The sequence below is a fragment of the Bufo gargarizans genome, chromosome 2 (assembly GCF_014858855.1).
Source record: "Bufo gargarizans isolate SCDJY-AF-19 chromosome 2, ASM1485885v1, whole genome shotgun sequence".
NCBI lineage: Eukaryota > Metazoa > Chordata > Amphibia > Anura > Bufonidae > Bufo > Bufo gargarizans.
Window position 1 is genome coordinate 150,991,820 of NC_058081.1, and position 23,816 is coordinate 151,015,635.

The window sequence follows — 23,816 nt, forward strand, 5'->3', positions numbered from 1 at the left end:
AGAATGTGAACCACATAGGCTACATGCACACAAACGTTTTTTGTTTCCATATCCGTTCCATTATTTTTTTTGGGCGAATAGGATGCGGACCCATTCATTTCAATGGGTCCGCAAAAAACACTGTGTGCTGTCCGCATCAGTATGTCCGTTCCGTAGACCCGCAAAAAAGTATAGAACATGTCCTGTTCTGGTCCATTTTAGGCATTGTTACAATGGATGGCAATTTGCGGACTGCAAAACACATACGGTTGTGTGAATGTAGCCTTAAAGGGGTTGTCCGGGTTCAGAGCTGAACCCGGACATACCCTTATTTTCACCCATGCAGCAACCCCTGAGGCTAGCATTGGTGCATCTCATGCTCCGTTGTGCTCCCTTGCCCTGCGCTATATCGCACAGGGCACGGGCTCTTTTGTTTATCATAACACATTGCCGGGCGGAAACTTCCGCCCGGCAGTGTGTTCGGTGACGTCACCGGCTCTGAGGGGCGGGCTTTAGCGCTGCTCTAGCAGTTTTACTGGCTAAGGCAGCGTTAAATCCCGCCCACCAATGCCGGTGACGTCACCGGGCTTCCTGGCAGCCCCATGGAGAGCCCCGGTACGTCACCGGATCTCCAAAAAATGCCTTTGCCCTGCGCAATTTAGCAGGACAAAGGAGAGCATTGGAGCATGAACTGCTCCGATGCTCAAGTCAGGGGGGCTGTCGGGGTGAATATGGAGGTATGCCGGGTTCAGCTCTGATCCCAGACAACCCCTTTAATATTAGATAAATTTACTATTCTGGCTCATGGACCTTTAGAAATTATGGTAAATCCTGTGCCAGGTTTATGCTAGAATTTTAAAATTCTGTATAAAACGTATCTGTGCACAAAAAAACTGTCTAGTGTAAGTTTACACCACCTATAAATTGTCGTAGTTTTAGTCCAAAAATGTGCCAGAATTGTGGTGCATTTTTTGCTAAACTCCCTTTTGGTGAAGCCCTGCCCCCTTGTCAGATGAGGTATAAAAAGCTTAGGCCCCTTACAGACGAGCGTGTCCGGATTAGGTCCATATGCGTTGCGTCTGCGATCAGGGAAAAGCATGCAAGTAGGTACGCAATTGCAGTCAGTTTTTTTTCGCACGGGTGCAATGTGTTTTGCACGCGCGTGATAAAAAACTGACTGTGGTACCCTGACGCGAACCCGAACTTCTTCACTGAAGTTCGGGTTTGGGATCGGTGTTCTGTATATTTTATTATTTTCCATTATAATATGGTTATAAGGGAAAATAATAGCATTCTTTAATTCTGAATGCTAAGTAAAAGGTGCATTGTGGGGTTAAAAAAATTAAAATAAATATAACTCACCTCATCCACTTGATCGCACAGCCGGGCTCGTCTTCTTTCTTCTTCTTCTTGCAGGACCTGGCTGGAAAAGGACCTTTGGTGACGTAATCGCGCTCACCATGTGGTCAGCGCAGGTCCTGCTGAATGAAGATAGAAGATCTTCATTCAGCAGGACCTGCGCTTACGTCACCATGTGGTGAGCGCGATTACATCATCAAAGGTCCTTTTGCAGGTCCTGAAAGAAGCAAGAAGAGGATGCCGGCTGCGCTATCAATTAGAACAGGTAAGTTATTTTTTATTTTTTTTTAACACCTCAATCTACATTTTACTGAGCATTCCGTGTCTGTATGTCCGCATGGCCATTCTGCATAATGATAGAACATGTCCTGTTATTGTTGGCATTACAGACAAGGATAGGACTGTTCTATAAGAGGCCGGCTGTTCTGTTCCGCATAATGTGGAATGCACACACCCAGTATCCAGGTTTTGCGGATCCGCAATTTGCAGACTGCAAAACATCCAACAGTCGTGTTCATGAGCACTTACAGTGATAACAGAAATATTAAAGAGGAAGTATGATGGCAGACATTCCCAGAAAAATGCACAAACATACATGTGGCAGAATTTACACATATATGGATATCCTGCACGGGCTTCTGTCACCCCACTAAACAGTTTTTTTTGTTTTTTTGTGTACTTATAATCCCTATACTGCGATTTATCCATACATAATGTGATTAATCATTTTGGTTCAGTAGATTTTGCTAAAAACATACTTTTATAATATGTAAATTACCTGTCTACCAGCAAGTAGGGCGGCTACTTGCTGGTAGCAGCCGCATCCTCCTATCCTAAAGACGCCCCCGCCGCATGTTGATTGACAGGGCCAGCGAACGGGATCGTTCTCTGCTGGACCTGTTTGCATTCAAAATCTGGTGCCTGCGCCGTACCTGTCTTCAATCAGCGCAGGCGCACTGAGAGGTGGACGCTTGCTCGGCCGCTCCATCCTCAATGCGCCTGTGCCGAAGATGTCACATCTACACCCGGCGCAGGCGCATTGAGGATGGAGCGGCCGAGCGAGCGTCCGCCTCTCAGTGCGCCTGCGCCGATTGAAGACTGGTACGGCGCAGGCGCGAGATTTTGAATGCTGGTAGACAGGTAATTTACATATTATAAAAGTATGTTTTTAGCAAAATCTACTGAACCAAAATGATTAATCACATTATGTATGGATAAATCGCAGTATAGGGATTATAAGTACACAAAATAAATAAAAAACTGTTTAGTGGGGTGACAGAAGCCCTTTAAGTCAGTCAGAAACAAGACACATACAGCGCACACCAATCACTCATTGGACACATGTGGCGCACAAGACACTTATACATGACTGCACATACACCACTGATACATAGAACATGTACAGCACACACCAATCACACATAGGAAACACGCAATGCACACACCAAGACATTTATGCCTGACCCTATTAAGTGTAGCTCGGTTAAAGGAGTTGTCTCACCTTAGCAATTGGCATTTATCATGTAGAGAAAGTTAATACAAATACAAGGCACTTACTAATGTATTGTGATTGTCTATATTGACTCTTTTCCATCACATTATACACAGCACGTATCCGTGGTTTTGACCACTCTGCAATCCAGCAGCGGTGGCCGTGCTTGCACACTATAGGTAAAGGTGTTGGCATTTGCGCACTTCCAGCCTTTCCCTATAGTGTGTAAGCACGGCCACCACTGCTGGATTACACTGTGGTAACCACGGATACGTGCTGTGTATAATGTGATGGAAAGGAGGCAATATGGACAATCACAGTACATTAGTAAGTGCCTTGTATTAACTGCATGATAAATGCCATTTACTGAAGTGAGACAAACCCTTTAAGCATAAATGTCTGGCATAAAATTTACCAAATCTTAACCTCCTCATATTTTACATAATCTACATTATAATTAAAAGGGTTGTCCTACCATAATGACCTATTGCCTATCTACAGGATAGGTCTGACTGCTGGAACACCCACTGATCATGAAAAAAGTGGTCCTGAGACATTCAATTACATTACCGCCAATCTATGTACACAAGGGGCTTAAGACCACCGCCGAGCCCAATTGCAGTCACACCCTCTGCCACTGCGATCGTTATGCCACTGGAGTAGCCAGCGGGGCTCACGAGGCAGCTGCTTTGGGCCCCCCAGGAGCAACTGCCCCCTTTGCCCCGCGTTAAAGACGGCCCTGTCTGTGTTACAAATTCTGTAGAGACGAGATGCAGCTGAAACAATTTATCATGGCGGTCTGGGTCAAACAGAGGAGAAGAGGAAAGAGAAGGTCTACATGACAGGAGATGTCCCTGGAAGTAAGAGGTATGTGGTCACTATGACATGTAGAAAGTGTTTTTAAAGGAGAGTTACACTTTAAGGCTCCATTCACATGTCCGCAATTGTGGTCCGCATCCGTTCCGCAATTGTGCGGAACAGGTGCGGACCCATTCATTCTCTATGGGGACGGAATGGATGCGGACAGCACACAGTGTGCTGTCCACATCCGCATTTCCGGAGCACGCCGCTGATCTTCCGGTCCGAGGCTTCTGAAAAAAATAGAACATGTCCTATTCTTGTCGGAGAAGAATAGGCATTTCTATGGGGGGTACCGGCTGGGTGTATTGCGGATCTGCAATACACTACGGACGTGTGAATGGACCATAAAGGCTATATTTGTTTTTCCAACCTGCTTCTTGTTTTTTTCAGTTAAAAGGTTTACCTGGGAATTTGATATGGATGGTCTATGCTCAGGATAGGTCATCAGTATCAGATCAGTGGGGATCCCACTTCTGACACCCCTGCTGATCAGCTGCTCCAGTGAGCACTGTGGTCTCTTTATAGTTTACCAAGCAGAGCGCCGTACATTAGACAGCAGCGATGCTTGGTACTGCAGCTCATCTCCTTTCACTTGAATGGGACTGAACTGCAACTAGGCCATGTGACTGATATACAGTGACATCACTGGCCTCCCAACAGTGAATCGGCAGGTGTCCCGGGAGAAGGACGCCAGCCGATCTAATATTGACGAACAATCCCAAAGATAACCTTATACCCCTTGCTGGTTCTGTATTACACTGCAGTTTCTCTGCACGAGAATCAGCGTGGAAAAACCATGTATAATCCGCAATCAGTGCAGGCAGGCTATATGTAAATGTGTTGTCTGTGCAATATTTCCTTTGGGGCCCCACTTAAAATTTTGGCAAGGGACATACTTTGTCTAAAACTAGCCCTGAGGGAAGATGTTAGGTCAAGAATTAGGCATAGGGGAGGTGCCATTTCAATTTTTGCCTCAGGCACAAAGGCTGTGTGCTTCCCTGCCCCTGGAAGAGGGGGCCCAAGCTGAACTCTTCCACCGGGGCATATGAGCCTTTAGCTATGCCCCTGCTCAAGGCCTTTTTAATGGGTCGAACATTGACTTATAGGGTAGCTGCCTTACATTTGGTGGCATTATAGGCAAAGCTTGTTAGGAGCTCATTTGCACACCCTCCTCCCTTATTTTGATGATGACACAAAGTATAGCTTATAAGATAAACCTGATTTCTCTTTTGGAAAGTTTTCCTGTTTTCTGTATATGAGGCCCAGAATGTATAGGGATATACTATGTTACATAGTTTAGTGGGCATCCGAGTTTCACTTCCTTCTGGGATTCGCATCCCCAGCTATCCCTTGGTTGAACTTGATGGACGTATGTCTTTTTTCAACCTTATTAACTATGTAACTATGTGGATGCCCTGTCATATGACCACACATTCACTGCTGAGCAACGGTAAATGTGATTGATCAAATTCCTCTCTAAGCTCCACCTTATACACCTATTTAATGTCAGACAACCCTCTCAGATGTATTCAAGCCTGAAAAGGCCCCCACCAAGAGAAATGTAAGATAGTAACGCTGCAATACACCAATATTACAAAGGTAACACAACTAAGGGTACTTTCACACTAGCGTTATTCTTTTCCGGTATTGAGTTCTGTCTCAGGGGCTCAATACCGGAAAAAACCCTTTTGATTTATCCTGATGCATTCTGAATGGAAAGCATTCCGTTCAGTATGCATCAGGATGTCTTCAGTTGAGTCCCTTTACGGTATTTTCTCAGCCAAAATTCCGGAACACTTGCCGGAATGTTGGATCCGGCATTAATTCCCATTAAAATGTATTAATACCGGATCCTGTACCAAGTGTTCCAGTGCGCAGACCTTTAAAAGTGCGAAATAATAAATACCGGATCCATTTTTCCGCATGAAACCGGACAGACGGATCCAGAATTTCAATGCATTTGTCTGACGGATCTGCATCAGGATCCATCTACAAATGATATCCACTTGCATACGGATTTCCGGATCCGGCAGGCAGTTCCGGCGACGGAACTGCCTGCACGATCCTCACAACGCAAGTGTGAACGTAATGTAATGTGTGCATGTGTAAAAGCAGGGAGCTCCAAGTAACATATTTATTTGCTTTACACTTTGGAATACATGAAATCCCCATAAGAATGAACACATGGCGGTGGAGATATAAACCTGGTGGCCGAACCTGTTCCACAGGGTAAGAAGTACATTTATTTATATGAAGATCATTGTGCATTAGAAGCTATGTACATGTGCGGACCACTATAAATGAACCGCAGATGCCCTGCTTAACTCCAAATAAATTCCCAGCATTAGTTCAGTTCATTACATCACATAGTAAAACTGAGGTGCTGAATTCAACTAAGACCTCAAGCACACGGCAGAGCTGTATGCAGGAGGCTATATGGTGGCACATGGAGTCCCCTGGGGCTCAGTATTATGGATTGAAAGAGGCTCCTTGTGCTGTTGTACGGTGTGATGCTTCTAAACCTCCATAATATGGCATCCACTGCAGCATGCAACAATTTTTTTTGTTGGATTTGTCTGAAATCTGAAAAAAAATCATTTTGCATGTCTTTTGTATGAAATCCCCCCCCCCCCCAAAAAAACTGATACCTCCATTAATCGTAATAAAAGTATATTGTATTCAATTCATATAATATATAAAAACATGTAAACATACATAGCAGCAGGTGGTAGCCCCAAGAGAGGACTAAGAGGAAACTGCAGAGTGTAATCAAACACTAGGTCAGGGGTCCTCAAACTACAGCCCACGGGCCACATGCGGGCCGCCGAGGACATTTATCCGGCCGGGTGTTTTTGCCGCCGCCGCCTGTCCGTTACTTTTTTTTTCCAAAATAAGAGACGAACAGTCCTGCAGCAGGCCTATCATTGGTGGAAGATGAAGAGGGGGCGGCGGCCGCCGACTGGCTGGTTGAAGCGCTGGATCATGGGAATTGTAGTCTGGCCGCAATCAAGCTCCTGGCGGTGGGAGGAACCGAAAGGCGTAGCCGGACTACAACTCCCACCTCCCAGGACTTAGAGGCAGCCAGGGCATGTGGGAGGGGCTGACTGGACGTGACTTGCGTGGTGACTTGTGGTCAGTGAACGTCGGGCGCTAGCTCGTGGGAGAGAGAGAGAGGGAGATGTGCAAAGTTATTGCTGGTATATTGTTTTTGTAGCGCTATATATATATATATATATATACAGTATATATACACAGTATATATATATATATATTTATATATATAGGTATTTTACTAATCCTAATTTCTATGGTAACCATCTTTGGCAGCACTTATGTCTGTGAACAGACTTTTTCCAGAATGGAACATCTGAAATCTCCAACCAGATCTAGATTAACTGATGCACACTTGCATCACTTGTTATGACTAGCAGTGACAAATATGGAAGTGGACATTGACCATCTCATTAGCCAAAAGCAGGCCCATAGTTACTATTGAAATACTGTTATAAGTTTGTTGATTTAACTTTACTTGTTCTTCATTTTAAATATTGTATTTGTTCCCGTTTTGTTTAAACTATAGTCCGGCCCTCCAACGGTCTGAGGGACAGTGAACTGGCCCCCTGTTTAAAAGTTTGAGGACCCCTGCACTAGGTTATTAGCAAATATGCCCAATAGGACAATTAGTAGCACCCAGGGCACAATAGCCACATATGGGTCATTAGTAGTACATAACAAAGGGCAAAACTAGAAAGTCAATCTATATAAACACCATTTGTAGCACGTCGACTCTGCAGCCGCCTCCTCCCAACGCTGTTTCGCCACACAGGCTTCTTCCGGGGACAAGAGATCAACCAAGCACCTCCTCCTTTTATCATCAAACATGACATCATTTAAAAAATACAAGGCTGTTACATGTTTATGATTATTCACAGCGTCCATGGCGTCTTACACAATGGAGATCGGTTGGACTGCACCCTGCGCGCACACACGAGTCACAATGAGGCCCATGACACACGTATCATGCGGCACCTGACTCAGAAGGAAATGGTCGTGCGCTTCACGCTAGAATGCACCGTTGGCGTAGCCGGCCTACAGGTGCGTTCCAGCGTGGAGTGCATTCCACTACCACGATCACAACAACGGCACAGGACAACAAACATGGGGCACTTGCGGAAGCAATCCACAATGACATATATACTTAATTAATGCTCCAGATAAATACAACAAAATTCCCAATCGTGTACATCTACTCCTTCATGACCACAAAAGTGACATAAATTTGTTCATAACATAATTGTCCAATTATAATAATAAACATTTTGAGCTGAAAAAAATAAATAATAAATATACATGATGAAAAACCAATACCCGTGTGATAATTAATATATGATAACCAAGCAACATTATACAGGTGAAACCCGAAAAATTTGAATATCGTGCAAAAGTCCATTTATTTTAGTAATCCAAATGAAAAGAAATTGCATTAATGCAGCTTAAATTAGAATATTGTGAAAAGGTTCAATATTCTAGGCTCAAAGTGTCACCTTCTAGTCAGCTAATTAATCCATATCCCCTGAGAAAAGGGGACCTGAGATTGTGACTTAGGGGTTTCATAAGCTGTAAGCCATAATCATCCAAATTATAACAAATAAAGGCTTGAAATATCTCGCTTTCCATGTAATGAGTCTGTCTCATATATTAGTTTCACCTTTTATGTTGCATTACTGAAATAAATGAACTTTGCACGATATTCTAATTTTTAGAATTTTTAGAACCTGTATATAATACCCATCATAAATAAATAAATAAAATACTACAGGAATTCATATATATATATATATATATATATATATATATATATATACAGTCATGTGAAAAAATTAGGACACCCTTTGAAAGCATGTGGTTTTTTGTAACATTTTTAATAAAAGGTTATTTCATCTCCGTTTCAACAATACAGAGAGATTAAAGTAATCCGACTAAACAAAGAAAACTGAAGAAAAGTCTTTTCAAGATCTTCTGTAAATGTCATTCTACAAAAATGCCTATTCTAACTGAGGAAAAAGATAGGACACCCTTGCCCCTAATAGCGAGTGTTACCTCCTTTGGCTGAAATAACTGCAGTGAGACGGTTCTTGTAGCCATCTACCAGTCTTCGACATCGGTCTGAGGAAATTTTACCCCACTCCTCAATGCAGAACTTTTCCAGCTGTGAGATGTTGGAGGGGTTTCTTGCACGTACAGCCCTTTTCAAGTCACCCCACAGCATCTCAATGGGATTCAAATCTGGACTTTGACTTGGCCATTCCAGGACTCTCCATTTCTTCTTTTTCAGCCAATCTTTGGTTGATTTACTAGTATGTTTTGGGTCATTGTCATGTTGCATGGTCCAGTTCCGCTTCAGCTTTAATTTTCTAACTGATGGTCTCACATGTTCTTCAAGCACCTTCTGATACACAGTAGAATTCATCGTGGATTCTATGATGGTGAGCTGACCAGGTCCTGCTGCAGCAAAGCAGCCCCAAACCATGACACTTCCACCTCCATGCTTCACAGTTGGTATGAGGTTCTTTTCTTGGAATGCTGTGTTTGGTTTACGCCAAACATGTCCTCTGCTGTTGTGTCCAAATAATTCAATTTTGGACTCATCTGTCCAAAGAACATTATTCCAGAAGTCCTGGTCTTTGTCAACTTTATCTCTGGCAAATGTCAGTCTGGCCTCGATGTTTCTCTTGGAAAGCAAAGGTTTCCTCCTTGCACACCTCCCATGCAAGTTAAACTTGTACAGTCTCTTTCTGATTGTAGAGGCATGTACTTCTACATCAACAGTAGCCAGAGCCTGCTGTAGTTCTCGAGATGACACTTTAGGGTTTTTGGAGACCTCTTTTAGCATCTTGCGGTCTGCTCTTGGGGTGAACTTGCTGGGGCGACCAGTCCTGGGCATGTTGGCAGTTGTTTTGAAAGCCCTCCACTTGTAGACTATCTTCCGGACAGTGGAATGGCTGATTTCAAAATCTTTTGAGATCTTTTTAAATCCCTTCCCAGACTCATAGGCTGCTACAATCTTTTTTCTGAAGTCCTCTGACAGCTGTTTTGCTCTCACCATGGTGCTCACTCTCACTTCAACAGTCAGGAGCACACCAAACTAAATGTCTGAGGTTTAAATAGGGCAAGCCTCATTCAACATGCAGAGTAACGATCTACTAATTATGTGCACCTGGTGTGATATACCTGTGTGAGATCTGAGCCAATTTAAGAGGGAATACATGTGAGGGTGTCCTATCTTTTTCCTCAGTTAGAATAGGCATTTTTGGAGAATGACATTTACAGAAGATCTTGAAAAGACTTTTCTTCAGTTTTCTTTGTTTAGTTGGATTACTTTAATCTCTCTGTATTGTTGAAACGGAGATGAAATAACCTTTTATTAAAAATGTTACAAAAAACCACATGCTTTCAAAGGGTGTCCTAATTTTTTCACATGACTGTATATATATACACTACTTATCCCTATGTACAACGTGCACAGAATTGAATCGTTGGTATATAGTACATGATATATGGAGACTTAATATAGAGACCGTGCATATTGTGAGAATGCAAGAAACAGAAATAAACAAAGTAAAAATGTGACAATTAATCTGTGATAAAGTGTCGTGCAGTGCATCCCATTGTGATAAAGTGCTGTAGTGCTCATAAACGTGTTAACTATAGAAATATTAGACTTCATTTCAAAGACCAATACATTCATTGCTAAATAAATAGGTAGTAGTATAGAAATTAGTAGTAAAAAAACAAAAATATACAAAAGAAAGTTTGTTAATTCATCCGCAAGTGCCACAATAAGAAGAACACAGTCTCAACAATGCTGTACCATCCGTTCTCCAGTCGTTCCCAAAACCATTGATTCTATCACATTCTAAACAGTCACTGATAGTAAGAATCTCAACACAGAGTTAAAAATATTAAAAGCAAACATTGACAGATCAAGACAGCAAAAGAATGGAAAAGAAGAAAAAATTGAAAGAAGAAAAAGAAAAGAAAAAAGAAGAAAAAAAGAAAAGAGAAAAAAAAAACGAACTACAAAGAGAAACATCAAGACGTTATTATAGGTATGGTGAAAAGGATAATTCTTCGTTTAAGCACCCAGGTACCACACAATCCAATTCATAAATCCATCTCATAGATTGACTTACTAGTTATGTACTACTAATGACCCATATGTGGCTATTGTGCCCTGGGTGCTACTAATAGTCCTATTGGGCATATTTGCTAATAACCTAGTGTTTGATTATATTCTGAAGCTAATGGACTCTGCAGTTTCCTCTTTGTCCTCTCGTGGGGCTACTACCTGCTGCTATGTATGCGTACATGTTTTTATATATTATATGAATTGAATAAAGTTTACTTTTATTACGATTAATGGAGGTATCATATTTTTATTTATTTTTTGGGGGGATTTTGTCTAAATGGATGTTGATTTCTCCAGCTTGCGTATTCAGTAACGCCCGAGTTTATAATTTGGTGTGCATCTAAAAGAGACATCTACTAATGCATTACTGCATGCCAATTCTTCCCATCCTCAAAGTCTCATTTACAATATACCATACAGGCAGTTTCGATTATTGAAACGGATTTGTTCCACGGAGACGCATTTTGAAGAACAAGCTCGGGACCTTTCAAACAGATTACAAGAAAGAGGCTTTCCAGGGACATTTACGAAGCAGGGATACAAAAGAGCAAAGGCAACTAAAAGGGATGATTTACTCCAAGTTTGTCCAAAACGAAAGAAAGATCAAGATGACAAGGTTTATATCCACATACAACCCCCCATGAAAAAGATGAGATCTGCCCTAATTAAGTATTGGGAGGTATTACGGTTAGATCCAACTTTGGAAAAAGTCCTTCCTGTGGCTCCATCCATTACATGTAGGAGATCAAAAAATCTAAAAGATATCCTAGCTACCATCCAGGTGAGCATCCATCTAGGATTTTTGGTTCCAATGGCCCAAAATGGGGTTGTTCCCCATGTGGGAACTGCATGGATTGTAAAAATGTTGATAGAGCCTCACATTTTTCAAATCCAATGAACTCTAAAAACAGTACATGATCACCTACAACATTACATGTGGCAAACCAGGGGTGATATACTTGGCATCATGTCCATATCAACGTATTAACGCAGGCATGACCTCAAGAGAATTGAAGAGACGGGTCCGAAAACACGTCTTAGCAAAAGAGGAGAATGATTTAACTAATCTGAAATCTATCCCTAGACACTTGAATGTCATAACTGTGATAGCTCTGGATTTCGAGTTAGAGGCATCGATCGAGTGTTCATCTTCTTGCGAGGGGGAAACTGGAGAAAGCTGTTGGCCCAGAAAGAGGTGAGAGGGATTTATGGTACCTAGGGGTTTAAACAAAGAATTATCCTTTTCACCATACCTATAATAACGTCTTGATGTTTCTCTTTGTGGTTCTTTTTTTCTTTTCTTTTCTTTCTTCTTTTTTCTTTTCTTTTTCTTCTTTCTATTTTTTCTTCTTTTACATTCTTTTGCTGTTTTGATCTGTCGATGTTTGCTTTTAATATTTGGATGTGCTACAGATGGTATTTATATACTAGTTTTGCCCTTATTTATGTACTACTAATGACCCATATGTGGCTATTGTGCCCTAGGTGCTACTAATGGTCCTATTGGGCATATTTGCTAATAACCTAGTGTTTGATTAAATTCTGCAGTTTCCTCTTTGTCCTCTCTTGGGGATACCACCTGCTGCTATGCATGTTTACATATATTATATGAATTGAATAAAGTATACTTTTATTACTATTAATAGAGGAGTCGGTTTTTTTTTTTTTTTTTTTTTTTTTTTTTTTTGTGGGATTTTGTCTAAACGGATGTTGATTGCTCCTGCTTGCGTATTCAGTAACGCCCGAGTTTATAATTTGGTGTGCATGTCTTTTGTATGGTATGTTTGTACCCCATTGAGGCCTTTTTACTGATTTTATAACTCAGAGGTTGTATGGAACAGTAATTTTCACGGCGTGGTGTGGGAGGGGAACTCCACATCAAACACAAGAGAGAGGGATAAGGTACCAGGCCTGCAAACTAGAGAAAGGGAAAAGGACACCACCTAATAAAATCCTAACCTGAGCCCTGACTGCTAACAGAATGAACAGACCCCGATGGTAGGACTATTCATCCGCAGGAACCTAAGCCTCGCTCACCCGAGCGAGGCTTAGGTAGTGATTGGGCCACAGATGACCTGTTGCTTCCAGCTGAAGGAACAAGAGTCTGCCTCAGGTCTGGTACCAAGAAACAGGGAAATAAACACAATACAAAAGGAAAGAGACTTAACTCCGGGTAAATGGAAAGCAGGAACTCAGCCGAGATCCAGACACCAAACAATCCACAACCAGAATTAGCTATCTACTGCATAGTCAGAAAGGTGGGGTCAGACTATAAAGGGTATAAGCAATGACCATTAACCCTATCAACACTGAATCAAGAGAAATCAAGGAGACTGTTAGATTCCTCCACGCTCAGCCAGTTTCCTTGATCTCCTGATATCTGTCACAGAAGGGACCGTGACAATACCCCCTTTCTACGAGTGACCTCTGGGCACCCAGGACCGGCCTTATCAGGATGGGCTCTATGAAAGGCCTTCACCAGAAGATGATTCGCAATAACATCGGCCGCTGGAACCCACATCCTCTCCTCTGGTCCGTAACCCTTTCAGTGGATGAGATACTGGAGGGATCTATTGAGAACTCGGGAGTCCACAATCCTGCTGATTTGAAATTCTAAATTACCGTCCACCATGACAGGAGTGGGAGGCAAGGAGGACGGCTCAACAGGCTCAACACATTTCTTCAACAATGACTTATGAAATACGTTATGAGTTTTCAAAGCGTGAGTAAGTTCAAGATAGAAGGCTACAGGGTTAACAATGGTAGTGATCTTATATGGACCAATAACTCTTGGGGCCAACTTCCAAGAAGGTACCTAAAGCTTAATGTTTCTTTTGGACAGCCACACAGAATCACCCATTCTCAGGTCCGGACCATTCATAAGTCTCCTGTCAGCCACACGCTTATACCTATTGCCCATCTTTTTCAGGTTATTTAGACAAAGAAGAGGAAAATCGTTCGTCCTCAGGAATACTGGAAGTTTGATAACCAGAAAATGTGCCAAACTGCGGATGGAATCCATATGCCCCAATAAACGGTGACTTATCAGTGGACTCCGTCTATGGTTATTAATGGTAAACTCAGCTAATGACAAGAATGAAGACCACTCCTCCTGGTTCGGGGCAGAGCCTGACCGCTGAGCAGGATGGAGGTCTAAGGCAGAGCTCCCGCTTCACTAACCTGCATTTCGCCATGTCGGATCGTCACCAAGATGGTCAAGATTGAAATAGATCGATCCAGTGAGACACCCTCTACTCCCAAACAGAAGAAAAATCAAGCGGAGATGGATCGCTTCCTCAAAAAGAGGTTTGTCAACTCCCCTGAGCGCTTGGACAAGATGGCGTCGCAAGTGTCCTCCCCAGGCCCTGACAAGGAGGACGAGGTGGAAACAAGCAGCGCTCCAGATACAGCAGACGGGGAAGACAGCAAAGCGGTCACCAGAGTTTTCTTTAAAGCCACTCTGCAACACAACAAGCAATCGCCCCGCTGCTGAGAGAAGTCAAGGAACTCAGGCAAGATATGAGGGCACTGGGGCATAGGGTGGAATCCCTAGAGGGTAACCAGAATCTTATAATTACACAAAGATTTGCTATAACGCAAGCGATGGACACACAAATTAGCTCTCTGAACACTGTCTACAGTGCTGCCCATATTTATTCATACCCCCACAAATTTTGACTTAAAGTTACTTTTATTCAACCAGCAAGTAATTTTTTGACGGGAAATGACATAGGTGTCTTCCAAAAGATAATAAGACGATGTTTTGTTTATTTATGTTACTTGTTATATACATTTATATGTTTTACCTATATAATAGAGGCATAGGGATGTGTTGCCAGGTCTGGTTTAGAATCATACTCCACCCTCAGCCTTTAAATTCCCTTTATATAATGGACGGACTTCGGCTGTGGGTATTTTCCCTACAGCTGTTGCCCATCCTATATCTCACTTTACTAACTTTCATTTCTTCACCTACCTTTGCTTTCTTTATTTCAGTATTATTTTTTGTTGTTTCTGTTCTTCCTGCATCCTGTGCATCACTCGAGTCACTTTTATCAAGAGGTGTAATGTGTCTACTATGACTCTTAATATTATTTCCTTCAATGTCAGGCACTTCAACACCCCGCAAGAGAGGTCGCAGGTTCTAACTGTGTTAAAAACGTATCAGATGTCAGTTTTTTTTAAGTAAACCCACATAAACGCCAGTAAAATCCCCACACTTTCTTCTCCTTACTTTTCACAGTGGTTCCATTCATCATACTGCTCTGCATCAAAGGGGGTTAGCATCGCCATTTCAAAGAACCTCCCCTTCCTGCTGACAGGGACGAATTAAGTGTCTGATTGACACTAGACTCATTTTTGTGTTGCATCACTTATTTTCTATTGTTTGTTATTGGGTGGCTCTCTTGCCACTCCACCAAGGGATTCTCTTAGTGTATACGTTTTTTTTTATTTTTTGGTATTTAGCCTAGGCCTTATCTTTGGACCAGCATTCTAAATCTATCCCTGTGCCACGATCTTCCAGGGGTTACCAGGAGGCACGAGACACGGGATCGCCCTTATCAGGGCGGCTATTCCGTTTGCAGGCAGGGAGACAAGAAATAGGGCTAGAATCAGGGACATCGCCCCATGAGTCTATGCTATATTGTCTGCTGCCGTGCAAACATATTCGAGTGGAATATTATTTCCACATCTAGATTTTTTGATTGTTTTCACCATTTATATTTTCTTTTTGTACCATAAGGGGTTATTGGCTTTTATGAATGATTTATTAAAAGTTATGTTTTAGTAATATGGCAATACTGTGAAAGTTGTTCTAAATGGACCATATTCTACTATAAGCCCGTGGACAGGGTTATGTTCAGTCTGTGTGACAGTACTGCAATCAGATCCTGAGGGTCGCTTCCTCTTCTTGAAAGGTAAAATTGGTCATACAATCGTGTCCCTAGCTAATCTTTATGCCCCAAACTCTCGTCAACACAAATGGCTCAAAATAACCCGAAATAAAACAAAATTTTATGAGTTTTCAGAGGGACTCAAAATTGTGGGAGGTGACCTAAATGTAGCCTTGAACCCTTCCCTAGACACATCATCAGGCACCTCAGTACAATCACAGAGGGCACTAGAAGTAATACAAAAACTATTGAGTGAGTTCCACTTGGTTGACTTCTGGCGAGCACTTAATGCTACAGTCAAAGACTATACCTTTTCCTCAGCTGTCCATAAATCTCTCCAAAGGCTAGACTATATTTTCATATCTGAAGGGCACTTGAAAGCCCTTTGTGCCTCCTCCATTAAACAAATCGCCATTTCTGACCATGCACCAGTCTGCACTAATATAATCCTTCAGGACTTGTCAGCAAGAACATGGCAATGGCGTTTGAATGAAACCTTACTGGAGGATGAGAAAAATCTCACAGATATAAAATACAAACTTATCCCAGATAACCAGCCATCTGAGACTTTTTATGCTATCGTATGGGAAGCACATAAAGCCTTCATAAGAGGAAAATTAATAGCCCTCGGCACTAAAATAAAGCGAGACCGACAAAAGAGACTCAACTCCCTACTTCCATCGAATCACAACAAAAAATAACCACGGTAATAAGCAACTTAAATGAACTACTGGCCCTGAGAAGGCAACTGAAAGAACACCTGGACATCAAGTGCAAAGCTTATCAATATGCTAAATTCAAGCACTATGCACATGGGGATAGAGGTAATAAATTAATGACCCACCTCCTGAAAAAACGCAAGGATTCACAATTCATTAATCAGATCAGAAACACAAAAGGCCAAATTCTCCACGCCACAGAAGACATAGCTAATGAGTTCGGATCGTTTTACAAAAAACTATATAACCTGATCCCAGAAAACAACCTCACGCAGAACAATATCCCATATCTCGAGTAAGTCTCCAGATTCTGATTGGTGCTCTCCGTCTGTCCATTCGACTGAGGATGAAAAGCAAAAGAAAAGGACAATTGTACCCCCAGTCGAGTACAGAACGCATTCCAGAATCTGGAATCAAACTGAGTCCCCGATCAGACACCGCATCAGATGTTATCGACAAACACCTGTGCAAGAGTTTTGGCATTAGGTAGAGCATAGAGCAGGCAATGCTATAAAATGTGCCATTTTGCTAAACCGACCAACTACCACCAATATTACTTTTTTCCCAAAGAATTCGGTAAATCCGTGATAAAGTCCATGGACAAATGCGTCCAAGGTCTGGACGGGATGGGTAACGGAAGAAGAGATCCAGAAGGCTGAGTATGTGTCACCTTAGCACGAGCACAGGTACAACAGGCTGACACATAGTCCTCAACACACTTACGTAGCCCCGGCCACCAAACTCTGCTCGAGATGAGATTGACAGTGGATCTACTCCCAGGGTGTCCAGCCAAGACAGTACAGTGATGTTCCTCAAATACCTTGTGACGTAAGTCTGAGGAAACAAACAATTTCCCTGGAGGACAAGAGTCCGGTGCATCCTCTTGGGCCTCCAACACCTTAGCCTCAAAGATCAGGATATAGGGTAGATATGACTACCCCTTCAGACAAAATAGGACTAGGATCTTTAGAATCACCCCCCCCCCCCCCAGGAAAGCTGTGTGACAAAGCATCCGCCTAGACGTTCTTAACCCCAGGGCGGTAGATGACAATGAAGTTAAATCTGGTGAAAAACAGCAACCATCTGGCCTGCTTTGGATTCAGTCATTTAGCCGACTCATGGTAAGCCAGATTTTTGTGATCGTAATAGAATGAATTGCTCCTTCCAAAAAATGGCACCTGTGATGAATACCACCCCTCATGCCCACTTGACGTCAACTACGTCGAGCTCACAAGACGCGGCATGGTCCCTGGTTACTAAGACGTGACGTTACGCCCTCCTGGAGGAGCATGTCAGGTCAGCTTGGTACAGACACCTCCTGTCCACGCGAGCACAGAGAGGCAACAAGCTGAGAGAGCCTTTTCACTGCCGCAGCGAAACAGCGCCTTCTCAGCCTGGGTAATATGCCCCCAGCTTCTCGTTTGATATAAGCCCAGTCCCCTAACGGGATTATATAGGGTGAGAAACCAACCCGCGGTAGCTTATAACTACGCCGAAACATGGACGTGGGGATTCGTGATCGAGATACAAGACAGCACAAGGTAAAATTATATATTTAATCGCCTTAAGGGCACACTAGATATAACACTATACATACAGAATATATACAGTGGTCCGAGGTTACAAATATAGGTAACATGGTACACACAGGATTACACAGAGTACAAGTCAGTTACCAGGTAGATGAATGTTTATTTGGGTTAGGATGGTGTAATAGTCCTTGGCTGCGGTCACATGGGGGCAGTGATGTCAGCTGTTTCCAGGTCTCTCCAAACACATGGCGCGATGTGACCCCCTTTCAGAAAAAGACCCGCCCTCTTGCTGGCACAAGCCTTTTAACCTGTAGCCGGTCCCTCCCCTCCCGGCCTTTGGGAGGGGTCCACCCCCCCTCTGCTGGGCTGGCAGCAAATGACCCACAAAACCCTTTAGGGTTTATAGCTCCCGGCCAGAAGGTCACGGGGAAATGGTTTTGGGACCAACGGATCCGCCTGGGTTCCGGCTACCAGTAGAGTCCAAGCATGGTACCGTTATTGGGTTTCTGTGGGGAGATATGCATGTATCCCCTCCCGGGCATCCTAGCATCAAGCCAGGACCATGTGGATGTTTGGCTTTGCCCCAGGATCGCAAAAAGATAACCGAATTATGCCTGGGGTGGACGGACGATTCATAATTCCTTATGAAATGCCGATGCCAACATGTCTGTGGGAAAGTGATAGATCTGGTCCAGGGCTGAGACCTCCTGCCGGGAGTTTTCCTGCTACATCCTCCTAGTGCCTGTCAGCTGGAAGAGGTGTGACTTTATCCACCTGGGGCCTCCTTGAAGCATGGACCCCAGTTTTTTTTTCTCCCTTGCTATCTGACAGCAGATGGTTGGGGGGTGAGAACATATTTTGCATGTACACTGACTGTGTACATGCAAAAGGTGAATCAAATGAAAATCAGGGGGCTGCCAGTAAATAATAATCCATATTCCTCACAGCGCCATTCTTCAAAAGCCAACTTAATGTCCATCAATTCCCTATTACTCACGTCATAATTTATTTCAGCAGTCAGGAGTTTTTTTTTGAGAAAAAAGCATATGGGCGCCATTTACTAGGTGAAGGACCTTACAACAAAACTGCTCCCACCCCTACCTCGGATGCGTCAACCTCTACAATGAATGGCTGAGACACGTCCGGTTGCACCAGAATAAGGGCTGAAGCAAAACATTCCTTCACAGCAGAAAAGGCTTGTAATGCTGCCTCAAACCAAACAGAGAAATCAACCCCCTTCCTAGTCATGTCTGTTAAAGGTTTAACCACAGTCAAATAGTTTAAGATGAAATTTACCACATAAGCGCTTTCAGATTTTCGGGTCGATCCAAGTCCAACACCGCACGGACTTTCTCGGGATACATACGAAAACCTGAGGATGAGAGCAGGTAACCCAGGAATTGCACTTCCTGAGCAGCAAAAACACATTTTTCCATCTTCCAAATCATACAATTCATTCTCTCTTAGGATCTGTAACACCTGTCTAACTTGATCCTGATGAGTCTCCATGTCTGGACAATAAATTAGTATGTCATCCAGATATACAACAACAAATCTCCCCATCAGATGATAAGAGATTTACAAAGTGTTGAAAAACCGCTGGAGCATTGGTTAACCCAAAAGGCATGACCAGATTCTCAAAATGACCCTCAGGGCTATTAAAGACTGTCTTCCATTCGTCCCCCTCTTTGATCCTTACCAAATGATATGCCCCCTCAGATCCAATTTAAAGAACACCTTGGCACTGACAATTTGATTAAACAAATCCGGAATCAAAGGAAGCGGCTAAGGATCACAGACGGTAATACGGTCGAGCTCACAGAAGTCCAGACATGGTCTTAGGGTACCATCTTTTTTTTTTTTTACAAAGAAAAACCCAGCAGCCACTGTGGATTTGGATGGTATGATATGACCCTTCGCCAAGCTCTCAGTGATATACTCCTGCATAGCCTTTCTTTCGGGCTCCGAAAGATTATACAACCGAGACTTGGGCAGTTTAGCTCCGGGAATAAGATTGACAGGACAATCATACTCCCGATGCGGGGGTAACTCGTTGTTACCACTCTCAGAAAACACATACATTTTTTTTGTGGTGACCACAGAGAAAGACGTATTTGTCCATGCAAAAATCACTCCAATCGAGAATCTGTCTCGCTTGCCAGTCGATGGTAGGGTTATATTTGCTTATATTTGCGATCAGAGCAGGCAGACCCTCCAACACATAACATGAGAAAGATTCCTGATGGAAATCACCCACTCTTAAATGGATGTCATTTACCACCTGGGACAGGCATTTTTGGGTAAGAGGTGCAGAATCAATTGCACAGACAGATATGCTTTTCTCTATTGCACTAGTAGTCAACCCATGAATACGAACAAACCGTCCATCAATCAATCAACCCTGCCCCACTGTCGATAAATACCTCGATTTCCACATTTGTGGACTCTAGCGCCACCTCGGCAGACAGGAGAAATCGGGTACTATCAGTAAATGACAAAAGTAAGTTTTCTTGCTCCCCACCCACACCACCAATAGCAATTTGGGGATTAAGCGTTTTTGTTTGTTTGTTTACACCTTGACGCTGAATGTACGGACAAATATTCACGAAATGTCCCTTTTTTCCACAACAAATACAGACTCTATTCATATGACCAGAGCTTTTACCAGCAGTCCCAGGAGTAGCTCCCCCCAACTGCATAGGCTCATCACAAGGCATAACCACAGGTGTCTCTTTACTATAAGTGTGAAAGGAAGCCACCGCATTTGACAGTACGTCCTGAGGATGAGGACCCTTAGATCTCCCCCTCAGGTGTCTATCCAGACGTTCTGATATTGATGACCTATGCTGAGGATAGATCAACATCAATATTAGGCCACTGGACAACCCCTTTAACCTGGTCCTGTATATAGTGTTTATTTTGTACAGGAACTGTTGGACTTTCCCCACCAATGACAAATGTTAGGGGGAAAAGGATCAGGCAGTTAGGCCCCTTTCACACGGGCGAGAATTCCGCGTGGGTTCAATGCGTGAGGTGAACAGCATTGCACAAGTACTGAATCCGGACCCATTCACTTCAATGGGTCTGTGCACATGAGCAGTGATTTTCACGCATCACTTGTGCTTTGCGTGAAAATCGCAGCATGTTCTATATTCTGCGTTTTTCAAGCAACGCAGGCCCCATAGAAATGAATGGGTCTGCGTGAATAAAATCGCAAGCATCCGAAAGCAAGTGCGGATGCGCTGCGATTTTCACACATGGTTGCTAGGAGATGATACGGATGAGCAACCGCATTAAAGTCTAATCACTGTATTATTTTGCCATATAATATGGTTATAAGGGAAAATAATAGCATTCTTAATACAGAATGCTTACTAAAATGTTGCTTAAGGGGTTAAAAAATAAAAACAAAATTAACTCACCTCATCCAAGAAGAAGGATCTTCTATCTTTATTTGGCAGGACCTGCGCTGATGTCACCGCGCTCACCACGTGGTGAGCGCGATTGCGTCATCAAAGGTCCTTTTGCAGGTCCTGAAAGAAGAAGATGCCGGCTGCGCAAACAAGTGGATGAGGTGAGTTAATTTTTATTTATTTTTTAACCCCTCAAGTAAAATTTTAGTAAGTATTCTGTATTAAAAATGCTATTATTTTCCTTTATAACCATGTTATAAGGGAAAATAATAAAATGAATAGAACACCTAACCCAAACCTGAACTTCAGTGAAGAAGTCCAGGTTTGGGTCTGGTTACTGAACATCGGAACGCAATCTCAGACAAAACTGACTGCAATTGCATGCCTACTCGCTCGGGTTTCCCGCAATGCACACGATTTTATGTCATGTTGCCATATTCTGAGAGCCATAACTTTTTATTTTTTTCCTTGACAGAGCCGTATGAGGGCTTGTTTTTAGCATAGTAACCTTTCGGATCACTTTTTATTCTGTTTTTTTTTTTGTTTGGAAGGAGAGATGAACAAATATTAGCAATACTAGATTTTTTTAAGCATCGTTCCCCGTGCAGTATAATTGACATGCTTAGTTTATTCTGTGGGTCAACATGACCATGAAGATTCCAAATTTATTTATATTTCATTTTATCTTTTACCACTTTTGTAGCAAAAAACACTGTTTAAAAATATTTTTTGTATTGCCATATTCTAGGAGCCATCGCTTTTTAATTTTTTAACCAACAGACCTGTATGGGGGCTTGTTTATGTTGGACTATTTGTAGTTTTATTACCATTATGGAGTACATACAACTTTTTAATTTCTTTTATTACAGTTTGCAGGAGGCAGAATTATGAAAATCAGCAATGTTGGCATTTTTTATGGTGTACACTGCACCGGTTAAGTGACATGATAACTTTATAGGACAGGTTGTTATGGACATGACAATACCAACTTTGTATAGCCTTGTCTTCTTTTTTTCTGTAATAAAAATGTGTGTATCTAATGCTGCAGCCTGCCTCTGTAAACAGAAGATTCATACTTACCTGCCCCTGCCGCTCCAGTCTTCTGCGCTGGCTCCCGCATGTCCCTGTTCCGGTCCCCGGACTGTTTACATCCGAGAGCTGCATAGGCATGATTCCATGTTCTGCTGCAGCCAATAACTGACTTCAGTGGTGACGTGGCCACAAGCGACACATCACTGCAGAAACTACCTCTTTAAGTGTGACATGTGAAATGTAAAGTAAACTATCAAAATCAGCATAATAGATAAGCACAATATGAAACATGTTTTATCTTCAGCTTAAGCACAGTATAACATTTAAAGGGACCCATTTTTAGCCTTGAATACATGGGTACATTTTGCTAATTTCAGGAAAGTTCAAATAGGAACATGTTAAAACCCTACATCAAGGCACCTAATCTGCCACTTGTAGCAGCAGCGTGCTGGCAGCATATATGTACAGTAGCAAAACAACTGGATACAGCAATTGAGTTGTTGGCAACTATAATCTGGAAATGAAAGTGTCAAGAACCAGCGGGTGTAAACCCACTGTGCCACGTGTCCCACCTCCACTAAGGGCGTTTCCTAAGTGTACCCCTCAATTCTTCACAGTACCCCTGATGGTGGGGATAGAATTTCCAGAGGGGAACACCAGGTCAGTACCTCTTGAGGAGGGAAGGCACACGAGGCGGCTGGTCCAGGCAGACCAGGAGATACCTGGGTAGGTACCAGAAGTAGAAGCGTAGTCAGCGGTGGTTACCAGGAGCAACAGATCAGGAGCGAAGGATGTGGCAGAGGCGTAGTCAGACAGGTAAAAGGTCAGGGCAGCCGACACAGGAACAGGTCAGGCAATCCTGGTCGGCAGCAGGAGAGTCAAGGCAAGCAGGCAGGGATCAGACGAGTAGCAGAATCCAGGAACAAAGTATAAGTCAGGAGCACACAAGAGTATCAGGAACTTAACAAACACAAGTACCTTGACACTGAGGCATCTGGGAAGGGGGCTGAGCCACTTAAGTACCTGCAGGAGAGCCTGGGTTGGTCAGCGAGGTCACATGACCCAACCCATGCAGCCCAGGGAGTGATGCGCGCTGACCCTAGTGCAGTGTAACACAAAACCAGCAGTAAGCATGCTGTGGCCAGGGCTGAGTGGAACCTGTTGAGCGGAATCCTCAGCACCACAGCATGTACAGCGACAGAGCCCAGGACTGCAGCGGTGGATGGAAGGATCACCGCTGAGCACAGCGCCCAGGACCACGGCGGTAAGCGGGGAAACAGCGGCATACAGCAGCCACTGTTACAGAAAGTAGAAGAAAATTTACAGCTATGGACTACATATCTTC

At 43.0% G+C, this 23,816-nt stretch overlaps 1 protein-coding gene across 1 annotated transcript in view; it reads right to left on the minus strand.

Annotated features, from left to right (window-relative positions):
• PDE8A (phosphodiesterase 8A) overlaps positions 1–23,816 on the minus strand; it is a 277,995-nt gene that overhangs the window by 174,529 nt on the left and 79,650 nt on the right. The window lies entirely within an intron of this gene.